This window comes from Myodes glareolus, chromosome X (assembly GCF_982192425.1).
Source record: "Myodes glareolus chromosome X, mMyoGla1.1, whole genome shotgun sequence".
In the NCBI taxonomy this organism is placed as follows: domain Eukaryota; kingdom Metazoa; phylum Chordata; class Mammalia; order Rodentia; family Cricetidae; genus Myodes; species Myodes glareolus.
The window spans coordinates 123146973-123159441 of record NC_142053.1 but is presented as its reverse complement, the minus strand read 5'-3'; the positions used below and the strand labels follow the sequence as shown (position 1 = coordinate 123159441).

At 41.6% G+C, this 12469-nt stretch overlaps 1 protein-coding gene across 28 annotated transcripts in view; it reads right to left on the bottom strand.

The window, feature by feature from the left end:
- Tbl1x (transducin beta like 1 X-linked) overlaps window positions 1-12469 on the bottom strand; it is a 161071-nt gene that overhangs the window by 63889 nt on the left and 84713 nt on the right. For 12 of the 28 annotated variants that reach the window (XM_085685030.2, XM_087903060.1, XM_087903058.1 and 9 more), the window contains one exon: window positions 8868-8946. The exons of the other annotated variants lie outside the window; for them this stretch is intronic. The gene's annotated coding sequence lies outside the window, so the exon portion shown is untranslated. The remainder of the gene's footprint in view (window positions 1-8867; window positions 8947-12469) is intronic. 28 annotated transcript variants of the gene reach the window in all.

Sequence of the window (12469 nt, the reverse complement as noted above, 5' to 3'; positions counted from 1 at the left end):
TATCTATGTCTGTGTATATGTGTGTGCATGTAGTATGTATGTATGTATGTATGTATGTATGTATGTATGTAACAACTAAAGAAGTAAGACCATGCACGAGTTTGAAAGACAGTACAGCAGAATTGGGGAGACTGAATGAGGAAAAGGAGAGGTAATATGATGTGATTATATTATAATCTCAAAAACTAAAATGCTTTAAATGTATGGATATTATTGTGTATGTGTGTACGTGCACACACATGCTGAAGGTGTAACTCAGTTGTATAGCATATGCTGAACATGCACAAAGAGACAAGTTCCACCCCGGCAAAAAATAGAACAAAAGTAACCCATATGTGTGTTCAAGTGAGAAAGAGAAACTTCAAAACCATTCAAAGGCAGGTGAGTCTTTCCCAGTCAATGCTATTCCTCTGAGTGCACATATCTTAACTCAACCTACACGACACAGCTTTCTACACTGGGATAGTCTCAGGATTCAAAGAAAGACTTCCACTAAAAACAAGAAATGGCTAAAAATTATTCAGGTTCATCAAGCAACCTGAAAATTGGTGGGCAACTATGCTGAGATTCAGGCTCTTAGGTATAAAAACAAGGTAAGGAACTCAAAGACACAGCCAAGATTTGAATGGAATGATCGTGCACCTTAATGTTTCTCTGCCCTGAAGTCAACTAACTGCATTACCAAGAAAACAGACTGTTTTCCCATATCAATCAATCAAGTAAATATCCCATGCACTTGCCTGTAAGTCAATCAGATGAAGGCAATTTCTCAGTTGAGGTTCCTTATTCCCAGATATGTCTAAGCTTGTGTCAAGTCAACAAAAATGAGCAAGTTCAAATATTATTTTTAGATTTAGTACCATCATACATACTAAAAACATTCTACTACTGGGCTATACCTCAGCCTTTAAATTCTAACTTTTTTTGGTTTGGTTTCAGTTTTTCGACACAAGGTTCCTCTCTGTAGCCCTGGCTGTCCTGAGAACTCACTCTGTAGAACAGGATGTCCTCAAACTCAAGAGATCTGACTGCCTCTGCCTCCCAAATGCTAGAATTAAATGCATGCACCATTACCACCAAGTCAGTTCTAACTTTATATGTTTCTGTATATTACAATTTCCATAATGTATGTAAATGGTAAGACTATTCTCTACATACATTTCATACATTCGTTACATTTTTCTGATACTTCTAGGTTGTACAGTTTATAAGTTTTCTTAAAAATAAAATTCCATGTACATGCAGATCCCACACTGTTCTAACCCATGTCATTTAAGGTTCAGCAGTAAATAAATGTGGAAGTTGCCCAGAGCTAAATAGCTTCATCATCCTCTTGCAATCATGAAATGAAATAAAAACCCAAGTCTAGGACTGTGGAGATAGTAAATAGCTCAACTGGTAGAGTATTTGTAGAGAAAGCATGAGAACCAGAGTTCCAGTCTCAGAAACCAAGTTAAAAAGCTAGGCATGTTTTCATAGAACTACAATCCAAGAACTGGGTAAGCAGAGTCAGGGTGGAGCCCTTAAATTCACTGGCAGGCCAGCATGGCTTATCAGCTGAGTTGCAGGCCAATGTGAACTCTCGTCTACTTTTGGGTAGAATCTGAGGAATGTTAGCGGAGGTTGACCTCTAACTTTCACACATATGTGCATACTATGTGCCCACACACGTGAAAAAAAAAACATACAAGTGCAAGTAAGTCTAACTTAAGCCCAAGGGATATAGCCTCCTGAGAAGATTCCTGCTCTCAGTTCAATGCACCTTCTGAAGACTTCTATGGGGTATCCACGAGGCACAAGAAGTCTTCTTTGGAGATTCACATGTTCATACTATGAGGAAGGATTAGCTGTGAAGGATAATGGTGGTGGCTGATTTGGTGGCATTCCCATTCTCCTCATCCTCTGAATTCTGCCTGTATGGATTGATTTTTTTCACCCAGAAACTTATATTTCATGCATCATTCTCCATACAACAGTGCTCCATAAAGCACATGCAGAATGCAGTGCATGTACTGGCCTGAAGTTTTCTTGTAGGCTTCACTGTTACAAAGCTGCCTTCCTTCAGACCCTCCCTCAGTCCCTCTGGCTCCCTAGACACTGGGTTGGTACATTGATTAATTCAGTAGTGTTTTGGTGAGAGATATGTTGGTGCTTTGGTGATTACCCCCACTCAGACTATAATGAAAACAAATTTCAATCATCATTTCCCTTCCTGGATCCAGCAAAGCACTTATAGTACTTGCCCTGGGTTGGCTGCATTAAAACAAATGCAGAAATGATTGCCATGGGTTTCCATGGTGCTAGACACACAACACTTAGTAATGACTCTTGTTTTGTTTTACCAGTTTGTAAAGAAGTATTTCCAAAGAGACCTGCTGCTTATTATAAACATGCTTATTGATATGATCTAAGAAGAGGGATATGCATGTCTCTGTTGCAAAGGAAAAATGTTATTCTCTATGACACTCATTCCAATCTACAAAGCCATGTGCCTAGATCACAGTATCTCCAAACCTGGTCAAATTCCTGTTATAGCCTCATCCCCAAAGTGATACATTCACTACTAAAAGAACTGGGTTTGCGGAAGTGATGAGGTCACAAGCATGGAGCCTTGTGTGTGCTTTAAGAGATCCCAGAAAGCCCCCTGCACCCTCACTTGTGAAGATACAGTAAGAAGAAGAAACCATCAATGAACCAGGAAGCAGACATCACCAGATACTAATCTGTTATTCTGTGATGTTGGATTTCCAACCTGCAAAGAAATAATCTCCTGTGTAAGCTACCCAGTCTGGTATTTTATGATAACAAATACAATAAGACATCCTGCTATAATGTGTGGTAGGTTTGATGAACTAAATGCATTTATGCCTTTATAATATTTCAACTTATAATGGGTTTATTGAATCTGAGCACTGTTCTAAGTTGAAGAGTACCTGCCCTGAATGATTAAAGACAGGGCTTGCATTTCAGCAAGAAGTCAGAAACTCCACCCCCAAGGACTAGAGATGTTCCAAAAGCTACGCTACAAAAGCACTCCTGAAGACCATCCTTGGCTTGAAGCCTGCTGGATGTCAACCTTTCCATACATTTCAGAGATTCTATTTTCTTTGAGAAGCCAAATTCTGCCCATGTCTTTATCTTTCAGCATTTGGAATATATTCTGCCTTATGGGAAGTTGGGTATGTATGTGTGGTGGGGTGGTGGTAGTGGTGGGTATTGACAGAACTCAAAATGGCATTCAAGACTGCTGCTCTAAATTAATATCTTTGGGAGGAAAAATGCTTGCAGAATTTCAGAGGGAAAGGCAACAGGAGATTCATAGGGCCATAATTCCAGTCTTTTGAACATATTACTAACCTAACACTCTAAAATAAAAAAGGAAATAGAGGTAGGGTACCCAGCAATTGAGTTCTTGCCTAGCATACCTGGGCTTCACCCTCAGCATTGCAAAAAAGAAATCAATAAAATTCAGCAGGCAAAAGTATTCTATTCTTAAGTAGTTAGTAAGTGCTCTGAAGCCCCACAACTGTTCATAAAATCTTTTCTGCATAGCTCATCATCTGTGTGTCTGTTCCCACGTCTGTCCCTGTCCATTCATGTGTATGCACAGACCATAGAACAACTTTGGGTGCCCTTTCTCAGACATCATCCACCTTTCTTGTCTGAGACAGAGTCTTTCACCACCCTGACACTATCCAGGTAGGGTAAGTTGGACGGATGGCCAATGATACTCAGGGATCTACCTGCCTCTGCCTCCCCAGGGCTGGCTGGGATTTTGCCAGACTTTTGTGTGGTTGACGACAGAACTCAGGTCCTCATTACTGTAACTCCCCAGCCCTGTTTCCCATATTTAAAAAAAAACTGTATGTGTATTTAAAGGATGTGCGCATTTTGTTTAAGATGGGTTTCATTATATAGCTCAGGCTAGCTTAGATTTCTCTGTCCTCCTGCTTCCACTTTCTGTGTTGTGATTAGTGTGCACCATCACACTCATCTCCTTTGCTACCACTGTTAACTTATTTCTAACAGGACTAACCTCAAGTCTTCTACTTACTTCTGTCTGTTCTCTTCCTTCCTCATTATACTCATTTATGCTTTTTCCTTTATGAATATTTGAGAGACAATGTCAAAAATTTATCATTTCAGACCAATTACTTCTAACTAGGTATTTCAGATCCTATTACCATTAAGGGAATTGGGGAGCCTAATTCTTCAGGTCTTCAAAATTGGTCTTAGCCACAGAACTAGTCTGAGACCAGCATAACTCAAACACAACAAAGTTAAATAAACAACTCTCCCACCCCACTCCACTCAGTGTATCCCCCCACCTGAAACCCAGCCAAGGCCTTTTACATGCAACACAGTTACTCTATTATTGAGGGACATTCTCTAATATGCATTTTGCTTTGTATGATCACAAGACAATCAGAACTACCCTGAACATTACATAGCCTACTTTGGTGGCGCTGTGTTGACACCAGTCCTGGGGAGACATGAAATTTAGGTAGGGAACCAACAACAGACCAAAGTAAGGAAGGATAGTACCAAATTCCATACTAGTGAACCAATGAGTTTTATTGGGGTTACTTAGAAGAATATGGGTGATGGTCTACTTACAGGAGCAGAAATGACTAAGCACAGCTGTATCACTAAAAGCCTACCCCAGTGTAAGTGACAGCTCGTGAAAGCTGGAAACCTGGAGCACACAGCACACACAAACTACAGGCAGCTGAGCAGGTTAAAGGTTGTCTCTTCCAAGACAGAGACTCACATCAGAACACTGGGCTGAGCTCCCAAGGTCCAGTTGAAGAGCAGAAGAAAGGAGAATATGAGCAAGGAAGTCAGGACCATGAGGGGTTGGTCCACCCACTGAGACAGTGTTCCTGATTTAATGGGAGCTCACCAAATCGAGCAGGATTGGGACTGAACAAGTATGTGATCAAACTGGACCTTCTGAATATGGCTGATAATTGGGGCAGACTGAGAAGACAATGATAATGGTACTGGGATTTGTCTCTACTGCATGTACTGGCCTTTTGGGATCCTAGTCTGTCTGGACGCACACCTTCCTAGGTCTGGATAGAGGGGGAAGAGCCTTGGACTTTCCACAGGGCAGGGTATCCTGCCCTCTCTTAGGACTGGAGGGGAGGGGGAAAGGTGAATGGGGGAGTGGGAGGAGAGGAGGAAGTGGAAATCTTGAATGGTATTATTTATAAAGCAATAAAAATAAGTTTAAAAAAAAGTTGTCTCTTTCAGGCAGCTTGGCTTGTCTCTATTCCAGGGGGTTCATCTGCTCTGAGCCTCTTCTAGGCAGCTCAGCTTATCTGAAAGTGACTTTCAGTGGCCCTTACTGCTTACATAGGCTTGGGGAGAGCTGGTGTTGCTAGAGCCTGTGAGCTGTTTATTTTATGGTCTTAAAGAGGTTCCCAGCAGGATGGAGTGTTTTACTTCCTCTGAGAATATCCTGTATCTTGAGGAGCTTCCCACCAAGACGAAAGGTTTATCTCAGAGGAAATTGCCACACAACATATTGTTACACCCTGAAGAATATATAACTTATCTTCTTTTTGAATGCCTTGTCCTTGCACGTATATCATAAGTCATCAGTTGCTATTAAGAGCTTTAAATTCACATCCACAATAATGGAACATTACTCAGAAAGGCTACCCTGGGTGGTATCTCAAGAGATCAAGAAATTGTACCAAGAATTGACTCTGTGAGTGGCTGTCAAGGTTTGGATAGGTGCTCAAGACTTAGGTATACAACACTGTGCAGATGTAGGCTTGGCAGAATAGCTACATCATTAGAGTTAACCCCTCAACAATGAGGTAATTTGCTGATAGATTCCGAAATTGATGGTACTATTAGGAAATGGTGGAAATTTTAAGAGGTATGGTTTAGCAGGAGGAAGGAGGTCACTAGGAGACTATCACTGAAGGATACACCTTGTCCCGCAGAACTTAGGATCCTACTCTCTCCTGGCCACCACCCTTTCACCAATGCTTTGCCTACCTCAGCCCAAAACAACTGACCAAACAACTACAAACTAAGTTCTCCAAACCTATGGGCCCAAATAAATCTCCATGCCCTCCCCCATTTTGGGGTGTGTGTGTGTGTGTGTGTGTGTGTGTGTGTGTGTGAGAGAGAGAGAGAGAGAGAGAGAGAGAGAGAGAGAGAGAGAGAGAGAGAGAGAGAGAACGTGCACATGGAGAATATAGGTTGACAATCAAGGTCTTCCTCACTCTCTATCTTACTATTTGAGGCAGGATTGCTCACTGAATCTGGATACTGCCAATTTGACTAGACTGGTCAGCAAGGCCCAGGAGTACTCCAGCCTGCACTCCTATAGCACTCAGATTACAAGTATGTACCATTATGTCTGGCTTTTACATGGATGTTGGGGATTAAACTCAGGTCTTCATCCTTAAGCAGCAAGCACTTTACTGACTGAGTCATCTTCCTACCCCCATTGAGTCTTCTCCTTTGTAAAGGATTTTTGTCTGTGTTATTTTGCCACAGCAGTGGGAAATGACATTTAAAGAGAATAAGCAGAAAGCTCTGGAATTTGATTTCTGTCCCGACAAAAAGTCAGGGCAACTGGTAATGTAGTTTAACTTACCTGAACTCAAAAGAAGGGAACTAACAGCTGATTTTACAGCCTTTGAATTCAGAAAGGTGGTTCCAAACTGAAGGTAATTATCCTCCCCCTCCCTAAGGAAGCATTATGTAATGTCTGGAAAGATTTTTGTCATATGAAAGGAAGCACAGTGGCAGAGTGCTTATGAAATTGTTCTGGGGGGCATTATTTTGCATGAGGAACTATCTAGTGTGTTGTAGGACATTTTACAACACTCCTGGTCTTTTTTCATTAAGTACCCTTCCCTAAACATGTCTCTAAATACTACCAAAAGTCCTCCAGGAAGCAAAACATCCCCGAGAAGAGACCAGACCAGTTTACAGGTCTTGGAGAATGGTCGATACAGTTGACTCTCATTTTGTAGGGAATAAGAAGGGCTGACCTAGATCTTAATTATAGCTCCTTATTTTGCCTAGTAGACCTGAGTCACTGAAACGAAGAAGGCATAGATGAACCATTTTTAGTTCAATATTTTCTGAGTCTCAGCAGCTTGCAACACAAGCAAACAGTAAAAGAGACCGTTTCAAATGAGGTGGAAGTTGAGGACCCACAACCACATGTCTTCTTTAACCTTAATTTATGGTGGGGTATTATTTTAAATGAATCACAGTATGAAACTCCGTTTTATTCCACCCATTCATATTCTTCCAACATTGTTGCCAAAATGTCAGCTGTGGGTACTGGAATGGCCAATCTGCTGTGTTTTTCAGTGGTGTAGCTCCTAACAAACCAATTCATTCAGGATGTTGGTCTACTTAAAAGAGAAATATGAATTAGATGTTTTAAAGCTATGCTGGTTTGCATGGGGTGTGCTAATCATTAACAGCTAAGGGCCAAGTCAGGACTCCTTTTCATCTCTGGTCTTTGAGCAGGCGCTCTGGAAAGCACTGCTTCCCATATCAAGGCTCCATACTGAAAAACCTAAACAAGACTAGCATTTGGGCAAAGATGAACTCACATGTGGAACACAGTCATTTGTCTCCTCCTATTCAGTAAGCTGTCTCCAAACACACCACACATCACATTGATTTAACCAGATTACAAGCGGAAAATCTTTCCTATTTGAGTTTCTAAACTCTTCCATGCTCCCTATAGTGGCTTGGAAGAGCCGATACATATATGAATTTGAAACCACCATCATCATCAGTCACACAGGACTAGGAATTCAGAGACCCAGCTGGCAGAGACCACCTTACAGCCTCTGAGATGGCTCTACAAGCTGCAGTCCTGTTCTTCTTGGGCAGATTAAAAGTCCAGTTCCCATGCTGCTAGCAGTGGTTGCTCTGCCAGATGAGTTCTAAATCAACTTTCTCCAAAAGGAAAGAACAGTATGGGAGCACAAAGGAGATTGTCTTAGGGACAGGTCAGCTGCAGGAACGCACCGGCTTTCTTCGACCTGGCTCAAAAAGCCTGAGACTCAGGCCTACAATGTCTTTATTTGACTGTAACGTGTAGAAAGCTTTCTAACTCTAGGCCCCCTTATTAGGAGATGGCAGAATGCAAGGATGAAATGGAAGTTTTCAAACCTCAAAGAGTTTCAACTTAGAACTCCTGAAAGGACTTGCTTGCTACCTCTCTATCTGTGGGTCCCTGCATGCTGATACAGATCGAAAATATTATAGAAGTCTCTGCTAGGCATATACAACTCTCAAATATTCCCATAAACAGTACCATTAATAACTCTTCACAGCACTTTTCAATAAGACAGTATTAGGAATTGTTAAGGCATCTAGAGAGGAATTAAATCCTACAGGCTTATGTGAATGGGTTATATGAAGATACCGTATCACTTCACTTACAGATCTCAACACACCTGTGACTGTGGTGTCCATGGGGTGGGTCCTAAAGCCAGCAGGCACCACAGGAGAAGATAAATGTCAACTGTCAAATTTGGAAGGCTGAGTTTGTGAAGAGATAAAGCAGCTTACAAATAGTTCAAGACAGAAAAATAAAATAGGGTCTAAGTGTGTGGCTAGCAAGTGAGAAGTGCTGGGATCCATCTAAAGCAACAAGAAAAGAAAGGGGAGAGGAGAAAGCCTGTTTTGGACAGGAACAAACCTGGAGGTGGGGGGGGGGGTGGAGAAACCAGAAGAAAAAGAGAAAGGAAGAGAGATAAAAGGAGAAAGGAGGAAAGAAAACACACTAGGGCAGTACTACAAATTGATTTAAAGAGAAATATATTTTACATCTAGATGAAAGAAGAGTAAAAATGATTTAAAACACTATTCACCTTGTCAGTAGTCCCCTATCTTCCTTAAATTGTAGCTGGCTCTGGGGCAGGGGGCCTCATAGAAGATAAAGTAAGATTCCTGTGAACAAAACAGATTCCTGAGGTCAAAATTGCTACCAGTTCTGATTAGGGAATCTTCTGGATCCACCCCAGCAGACAGATACTAGGCCATGAGCTTATCTATCACTTTTATTCCCATAATTCCTCTACCAACACACACACACACTTCAAAAAGCAGATGGAAATGTCGGGCAAACATGAATAGAAAAAAATGTGGCCTATACATCTAACAGCAGAAGAGCAGTGTGGAATAAAGAAAAATGAGGTTTAAACAATGACTGCAACAAGGACGAACCCCCCAAAGATACATCAATAAATGAAGTCTGATATAAAGAGACAGAACTGCAGGATTCTTCCTTTATATAGTCCCTGAAGTAGAAAAACATGGGGACAGAAGAAGTGTAGAAGTTGGCAGGGGTGGGGCAATGGGGTGAGGTATAACTGCCACTGATTGGGAGAACTATTTTCAGAGAATGAACTATTGCTATAAGCTAATGTAAGCATGACTGCACACTTTTTAAATATATGCTGCATGTTAAGTGGATGTACTGTACAGCTCAAGTGAATTACATTTCTCAATCAACATAATTTCTCTTGATGTCTGTGTGGTTTACATCCCTTCTGCTCCCAAAGTGGGTTCCTCACTCAGTTCCTGGCCTGGACTTCACAAATAAGCAATCTATTGTTCCCTCCATGTACACCAAGTCAGAGTCTTGGCCCTCCCCAAGGTGAAATTCCACCAGATAAACCTTACAGAAACATGGAGCCAGAAGAGAATACTGCAGGACATTAGTACTTATATGAGCATTCCTGGCATCTGGCAGAGCACCCACTGTCCTTGAAGTCTGTCTTACATACAGGAGAGTGTTTAGAAGCATCCAGAGACTCTGCCCATCAGATGCTTGTAGCACCCCTAAGATGTGACAACCACAAGTATTTGTAGGCCTTGCCAAGATTCTGCTGAAAGACACAATGTCCTTCACTTGTGCCACACTCCTAAGAAGCCTCACAGTGTACAGGCCAAAGTCCTTCTATTCTGGACCATCTGAAACGAAGTGCAAACTAATGTCCCACTTACTTTTATCCATCCATTCATTCATTCACTCATTTTTGAATAAACTGTTACTTGAAAGAAGGGCCATAAATCGTGTAATTTAAAGAATATGCATTTTTCAAAACTTAGTATTTCTTATTCCATAATGTCTGTCTGACAACCTATGTTTTCCTTTTATTGAAAATAGATTCCTTTATTACATAATATATCCTGATTATAGTTTTCCCTCTCTCTACTCCTCCCAGTTCCTCCCAACCTCCTCTACCCTCTGGATTCACTCCCTTTCTGTCTCTCATTAGTAAAGAATAGATTTCTAAGAGATAACAACAAAGCACAACAAAATAAAATATAATAAGATAAAGCAAAAACTATCATATTGGAGTTGGACATGACAACCCAACAGGAGGGAAAGACTACCAAGAACAGTCACAAGAGTCAGAGACCCACTCGTTCTCATAGTCAGGCGTCCCTTAAAAATACCAAGCTGAAAGCTGTAACATCTACACAGAGGACTTTGAAGCAGGCTGGTGTAGGCCTTTACAGCTTCAGTCTATCGAAGCACCTTGCTTAGTTGCTTCAGAGGACCTTGTTCTCCTGGTGTCTTACACCCCTCTGGTTCTTACAAACTGCAGGATTCCCTGAGCTGTGTCACTCACCTATTTTTTAAGACAATGTCTCCAATAACCCTGACCAGCCTCACTCACTCTATATCTGAGGCTGGCTTTGAATTACTGTTTCTCTGCCTCCACCTCCTCAAGAGCTGGAACTAAGACATATGGCACCAAGCCCAGGCTTCTGTTCCCTTTTTATTCAAGAAACACAATAAATCATCCACATACAGACCATAAGAAGAGAACGTACAGATAGACAAGGAAATTGGATACACTCAGATGAACTTTGGAGAAGGTAAAATGAAATTACTTTTGAACAAATACAGCATATGAAAGGGGTTTTTAAAGTTTTAGCTCAGTTATGGGCAATTTCTAGACACCTGGATGTTGCAACTGTTCTTTTTGGTTCTTAATTTCTCAATAGTGGGAACAGCTAAAACAACAAAAACACTCACAGAGACTTAAAGCAGATAGGATAAGGGACCAGAAAGATAGCTAGTTCAGTGGTTAACAGCACACTACCACGAAGGACCAATGTTTAATTCCCAGAACCCACAAGAGGTGCCCCTCACAATAACCTTTAACTCCAGCTCCAGAGGATCTAATGCCCTCTTCTGGCCTCCACAGGCAGCAGCACACTCATGCACATAACCATACACAAACACACAGGCAAGACTCGTATATAACATAAATTTGCTTTTTCAAGGATAGGGTTAGTGAGAGCAGAAGGATGGGAATGTGCTGATTGCACATGTGTGTGGAGCTATGTGTTTATAAAGACCAGAGGAAGATTGCAGGAGGAGGATGCGGGTATGGTGAATGCACACGTGTGCGGAGCTATGTGTTCACAAAGAAGGGAGGAAGACGCCAGGTGATCTATCATTCTGTACTTTAATCCCTTGAGACAGAAACTCTCAGTGAACCTAGAGCTGGGATGGCAGTCAGCAATACTCAATCATCCTGTCTCTAACTTCCACATATCAGGCAGGGTACACGCATGGAAAGTCATGCTTAGCTTTTTACATGGGTGCTAGAATCAGAAGTTAATGTTCATGCTTGTGCATCAACTAAGCATAATTATTCATCTCCCCAGACCTTAAAGACGGTTCTTACAGTTTTAATTTTAATTTTACTTATTTTGTGAGGGAGGAGGGACTATGCATGTGTGAATGAAAAAACAACTTTCAGGAGTACATTCTCTTCTTCCACCACGTGGGTCCCAGAACTCAGGTCTTCATGTTTGGCATGAAGTCCATGTTTGGCATGAACTCTAGACAGGCCCTAAGGGCTCTTAGCACACACCAAAACTACAAACACGGCTGAGAAGAGTCTATCTAACTCATGGTAAAGTTCTTGCCATGTCGACCCGAGTTCCATCTCCAGCATACACTTGGAAATCCCCAGGCCAATGAGACCCTGTCATTTCTGAGCAAGTTTATCCTCTGGCCTCAAAATGTACATGCACATGAGTACATGCACACATATACCCCAAATTTTTAAAAAAGGAAACATATGGCTCATGAACCTTCTTAAAGCATTCTCTAATGATTGTATCTCCTCCAGGAGTTACGTCCCTAGTCCTTTTCTTCATCAAGGTGATTGAAGAACATTCCAAATCCAGGATGAAAGAGGTACTTCTGTGCCTGCAGCATGCTCAAATGAGCAGGCTAGTGTGCTAGGAAAACACCTACCTATTAAACAGCAGGCAACTCATATCATGAGCTATAGCTCTTTGCTGCTACACAGCATGCCCAGTGAAAGGGTTTACTCAGCATCAACACACGAAGACTCCAGACACACAACATGCAATTGGACTCCCCAACACAGACGTTGGACTTTTGCATTGTAAAGGAAAAAGACACCTGCATCTCACTCAC